The following is a 6,570-nucleotide window of genomic DNA, read 5'->3' as shown; positions in this document are numbered from 1 at the left end:
ATTGTGACTCAAAAAGGTTTACAATTCTTACATCTATTCTAGTGTCATATTGTTCAATTCATATATAGTTAATGTGATTAACTTAGCTAAACTCACTCATTCCTATATTGTATTATCATTCTATGCAATTACCTATGATAGAGGGTGTTATAACTAGGTAGTGATACCTTCAATTGTTTTCCCTTTGCACCTAATCTAGGCCTCTTCTCCTATTGAGTTTATTTAACCTGGTGTATAGGTGGACTAGATAATGGTTTTATTGGCATAGAAGTTGCCAACTATAAAGATCTTGGATAGCCTCTTTTTTTTTGGGTATCTCTATCTCTACCATCTATTTTTCTTCTTATGCCTTTCTCTCATTTGATTTATCACATGTTATCAGGGTAAATTGTGGAAGCATAATTATTTCCTTTCCCTTCTAATTGACACTCATGTTAGAAACCATTGTAACTAATGTAATTTGAAAATAATTAGATTTTTCACTTTTAAACCTTAGATAATACCATATTGGTAAAAAACTTGATTAGGGTATCTAATTGAGCATTTTTCAAATCTTCCTCAATTAATAAATTTTGATTTTGTTGGTATTTTGAAATATTGTGGTTTCAAATTACCCCAATGAGATCAAGGTACATATAGAGGTAGCTACTTCACATTTTCAACATACCCCTTCAAACGCTGGGCCAACTATAAGGCTAGACCCTTCTTCTACTTCAAGCTCTGCAAAACCTAGGTGGGTGTACCTTAGATTCACTTATATGGTACCAGTGCTAAAACATACACTTGAATCTTGATAAAGTAGATAAATCCCTTAATCATATAACACTTATGCATAGATCTTAGACATGGAATAGCTAATAACATGACCAAAGAAATTGCTAAGCTAAATGAGGTCATAAAATTTCAATCCTTCAACATTTAAATGGAAAAACATTTGATTCATGATGTTTATTTCAGCAAAACCCCAAATTTTCAGCAGTAAGAACAAGTTGATCCTGTAGCTAATTAGTGCCTTATCCATTGGGAAAAAGCTAAGTAAAAACATACATATGGATACCTAAGATATACTCATATAGTTAGGTATGTGATCTATTGATTCACCTTGTAAATTGACATCTATCTTCATAAAATTTCTCACTACTTACTGAATATCCTCCTGGTGAAACCTGCAACCCTATCAAGGTAAATAATAATTTACTTGGCTCTTTGTTCTATTACCAAACCTATCTAGACATACAACCTTAAGGGATTGCAAATGAGTTTAAGCTCTTTGTTCTAAAACAAAAAACATTACAGACAATAGAGGAAGGAGATGATAATCAGAATGAAACTAAAGATATTTTTTCTCAATTGTATTCATTTCCTTGAAACTATACATTCATATGCATGAAATTAAAACATAGAAATGCTCAACAGACTAGAGCTAGCTATATTATATTCACTACTACTATTCATAGAAGAGAAATATCTATTGAAGAATTGGTGGAATTGCAGTTATGGATCCAACAATGTGGTCTCATACTGAAAATTGCCAACCAATACAATGGATCAAAGAAAGCAAGATATAGAGGAAGAATCACAAATCTGATCTAAAAATGACATTTTTCCATTTGAAACTCCATTCTTTGTTGTTTCATAACTTCTCTCATCTTCCTACCCATGAAATCTAATTTAGTTTCATCATTGTTTTTTAACAACTTGAAATATCTATTGTTTAATGATGAAAAACCTTATGTTGCTAAAACATCTAAAATGCATTTGGAATGCTGATAAAACCTCCATTTAATTGACTTATATGTGACAAAACTCACCCATTACTGCATCCATGCTTCCTTTTACGTTCATTTCATTCATCAATTTACTAGAAATTAGATTTGAACTACCTCAACTGAATCAAAACTAAAAACTAGGCATCTGAGACAAATCCCTACATAACTAGAAGCAATGACCTCCTATGCAAAAAAAACTCTAGAATCATAAAGTTCTTCTCCTCTTAGTTTTGGTGATATATAATACACCTATATAAACTTACCAAAAACTCCTAGGATCTAAAAATGAAAAACAATCCCCTTCTAGGCCTTGGACTGCACTTTATTTATAAAAATTTAACCTTTTCTCTAAAGTATGAAATATATAAAAAAATCAAAAGTTTATTTAAAATTCCCAAGGCATATGATTTCCATAGAAAGTATTAAAAAGTTTTTTTTTGTCTTTTGAAATTTTCCCTCTGTTTTTCATTTTGGGTCAAACTTGGTTGACTAACCTTGTCACGTGTCATCATTTGATTGGCTAGATTTCTACCACATCACTGCCACCTCACCCCAGTTACCACATCATTAGCCACCCTCACTACCAACTAGCTAGTCACTGTGTGTTGGTCTAAGATTCCTCACCATATCTAAGCAAGACCCAAAACTCTTCGCCATTTTATCAACTTTCTAGGAGGTCACCATGTCTCTACCAATGAAACACTCCCATTTTATGGTGCAAACATGGTGACCACTAGAATCTAGCATGTTTTTCCAATGGGTATAGGTCATGCTGATGTCATCAATCTCTAGCATACATTTGGTCAAAATTAACTCCTGGTCGAATATAGTTGGTCATGGGCTCACCATGCAGTTGTTTCCTTTAAAAGGTAGTTTCATTATGACATAAAGATTTGAAAATGATTTCAATCACTCAATGTGGGATTAAATGATTTGAACCAATCACCCCTTAAAACACAAATCTCTCCCAAACAATTTCACATCCACTTCTCCGTTGTACTTTGTGGTTGCCAATTGATCTATAATCTAATCTTTCCTCCTCTAAAGATCATTAAGTTTTGTAGTATATATATCTTTTCTATTTTTTATGATTGCCATGAGGTTGAATCTTATTTCACTTTTGGAATATTTTTCAATGTGTTCTTGAATTATTGGTTGAACCATCTCCAATCATTCTAAACTATGTTGACCTCCATTGAACTATCCAAGACTGATGGGCCCTTCCTTCAACCCATCCGACTCATATAATATATTATCAATGAGTATATAAATTATGAAATGATATATTCCATCATCTTTATTAGAAAGTTTTTTTTCATTAGAAACAAATGTTTCTAGTCAAGTAAATTTGTTGTGAGCAATTTGAATTGCTTTGCTATTGTTGATAGTGAGCCCTTTGAGCTCAAGTGGAAAATTCCTAGTAAACTCCTTCAAATTTGATAGTTCTGGGCCAATATCAATATCTACACAATTCATTAGAATTGAAATAATTTCATGTTGCATAAGCATTTTTAATGACCTAGCTTGCAAAAAATAAATTTGGGTTATAATCTTCCAATATAGGTTGATCATCTTTCTCTCCTGGCCTCTACTTGAAAAGGAACATTGAGCCATAAACTAGAGACATATTTCTTAAGGATTCCAAGTCTAGTGAATATAGCTCTTCAACCTAAACTCCTTTGACTTGCATATGTTGATTAAGTTCTCTGAACACACTAGGGTTTGACTCGATAGTGCACCAAGACATTCTGAAGATTAATATCCAGCTACACTAGGAAGATCACCAACAACAATTTTATAAAGTAAGGCAATGTTGCACAACTTGATCCCTCTAAATTCTTCATTGCCATTCATTCTCTCATATTAATCCTCCTACCTTGAGTTTCCTCTTTGACTATGGCTCCCCTTCAGTCTTCGCTGTCCATGCATGGGCTTAAGTAGAGTACCAGTATCAATAGATCAATTTGTTAATATCATTGCAGTTTTCTAATAACTTATAGTGATAAAATTCATGAACATAGTGGCTATAATTATAGGTATAAACCATTTTATTGTAGATTTTATCACATATGAACCCATGAGACCATAGGGATTATGCCCTTGCATTTGAGTCATTTCCCAATTTTATCAATGGATTGCATATTGCAACTCCTTTTAGATTGAAGATTTTATACTTTCTATTGTATTGTAGCATATATTCTACTAGCTGAGTAACATAGTCCTTTGCATAGATTTCTCCTATCAAGTAGAGATCTTTTATTTTGTAGGCTAGAAACTTCTTATACCATCTTATGAAAAAGACCACATTATCCAGATTTGTTCTTCTATCATTTACACCTTCACAGAATGAAGTACTATTAACATATGAAAAACCAACTCCTATTGGTGACTCTACATAAAGAACATTAGCTTCTTTATTCCAACTATAGTGATTTTGTATCAGTACAATTTTGCTAGACTGAAATGGCCCCTTTTCTAAGAAAGCTCCCACTCCAAGTGAAGAACAACCAAGCCCTCCAAATTTTTACTCGTCTTGGCAATCTTTTAATTTCATATTGTTTTCATCTACCTTCTAATTATTGACTATACCCCTCTAATCATAATGACTTTCCTTCTTACTTGTAATTCTAATATGCTCCATAGAATACCCCCTTGTTAAAATACTTTTAACCCCTACCTTTATATTTAATCTGATGTAGTTAGTTGGGCCTCCAAAATGGGTCCGACTAAGATAAAATTTCATTTTCATATAACTAAATTTTCAAATTGATCCATAGAACCTGTCGTATTGATTAGAATCAATTTCAACCACTGAAAAATCAATAAAAACCTCATTTTATCATTATTATGCAAACTACTAATTTAATGCTAGAAGGTCCTTTGACTAACTTTAAAAAACTGACTAAAACACTTGACCAGGTTCTGAAATTTGACACACTAGTTCTCTATTCTACATACTCTTACCCTGTTGAATCTCATGTCATAAAAAATTCATACTCAAAAGATATTGATCATCAAATTTTCCCTTTCAAAATTACCTGCAAGAAAACAAGAAAACCATAAAACAGTTCAGATTTGGCTTTGAAAACAAGGCAAATGGATACTTGGGGGTAAGAAAAATGGGGCATTGGTTTGCTATCATGAGTGAAACATGAATATATGATTAGGGTACATGAAAAATAAATGGATGCATTTGGCGAGCGGTCAAAGTGGGCTACTCAGAATTAAAAAGCTGGAACAATGGTAGTCAATCGCTTTTTGCAAACGATATGGACCTAGGAAACTGTGAAGACACATTCATAAAAACTTGTGAACTGGCACACTTAATGTATTTTTAGAGAAGAACATAATGGTACAATCCATTTGATCTCACCTATCATGGATTCAAATATATGATATTATGAACAAGGGTACCAACTTATCTACCTCTCTTGACACCAGTGAAAAATTATAAATTACATATGGAATCACATTCGAAAATTGATCAAACGGATTTGTCAGAAGCTCAAATCAGAAACATAAAAATTCTTCACCTCTAGAATGTAATGAAAAAGGAATTTTCTCATTTTGGTCAACTGAGTTAAAGTTATAACAAGTTAAACAGGGCCTCCTAAAATTCTAAACAATTTGCATCAGCATTACAACAATAAACAACCAACTTTGAGGGGTCTAAAACCTAATCAAATAGATTCAAAATGAGCTGAAAATTGGAACATAGATTCTTTGATATGTATATTGAACATCACCAAAGTTTTGGATCATGAAATTTTTTTGGGTAAAACATATTCAAAGAAAACTGAGCTACTATACATTATTTGACACTTAGGAATAATTGCCAAATATGACACTAGCTCAAAATAGGACTTCACGAAATTGCTCGAAATGGTAGTTTATCTTTATGGGATGAGTGGATATGTTGAATGCAAGGAATTAGATACATTAAACACCTCTTAGGCCTTAAATTAATAGTCAGGTAAACATGCATCAAAAAGCACTTATAGGGCTTATTTTGAAGATGGTACTCAAAATCAGGGCTTCAATTTTGATTCCTAACAATGGCTCTATCTAGGGATGCATGTCCCCTTGTGGGCATGGAAAGGATTCAAATATCTAGAAGAAGCATACCACACACTTGACAAAAGAAAAATTCTCAAACAACTTTATTGAAAGTAGAAAACAACTACTCCTAAACTATACAAATGCTAGCATCAGGCCACCTAACTTCAACAAAACTTCTTACCTCTATCATAAATCTGATTTTCATCTAAACTCTCATGTAGTAAGCTGGAAATATATATTCTATGAGTTTCACCAATAATATTAACATTAGGAATCAACTCACTCGGCAAAACTGAATCTACACCTTCACTTTCATAATGCATATAAAAACTATATGCATTCTCAACCATTTGCTCATCATGAAAATACTGATGAAAATGCCCAAATATATTAGACTCAAACTAAAATTTCTCTTCAATGAATGAATCATGAATTCTATCACTCTTGAATATGAAGGCTTCATACTCAAATTGGAGAAAATGTTCATACATACCTTGAAATTATGTATCCTTATGCATAACCGGATGGTACTTGAGTGAGAAATCAGACTTGTACTCACAAATCTCATCAATGTCAGAATCTAAAACTAATATGGAGTATTCATCATAAAACTTGCTACAAGGTGCATGTTGATTCTCAATAACAACTTCATCAAACACCTTGTTATCAACATCTTAAAATGAAACATCATTATCACTTTCATTGTCACATCTAGAAAAAGAACAATCTGATCTCTTACAAC

General features: G+C 32.5%; 1 pseudogene; it reads right to left on the bottom strand.

Moving 5' to 3' along the window:
• Positions 1-2,795: 2,795 nt before the first annotated feature.
• Positions 2,796-3,516, bottom strand: LOC149559676 (ubiquitin carboxyl-terminal hydrolase 2 pseudogene; annotated as a pseudogene).
• Positions 3,517-6,570: the final 3,054 nt, after the last annotated feature.

Source organism: Cupressus sempervirens, chromosome 4, assembly GCF_028749045.1.
Source record: "Cupressus sempervirens isolate cs-2001-9-10 chromosome 4, ASM2874904v1, whole genome shotgun sequence".
Taxonomy (NCBI): domain Eukaryota; kingdom Viridiplantae; phylum Streptophyta; class Pinopsida; order Cupressales; family Cupressaceae; genus Cupressus; species Cupressus sempervirens.
The sequence above is the reverse complement of the archived record's forward strand: the minus strand, read 5'-3'. Positions and strand labels throughout refer to the sequence as shown.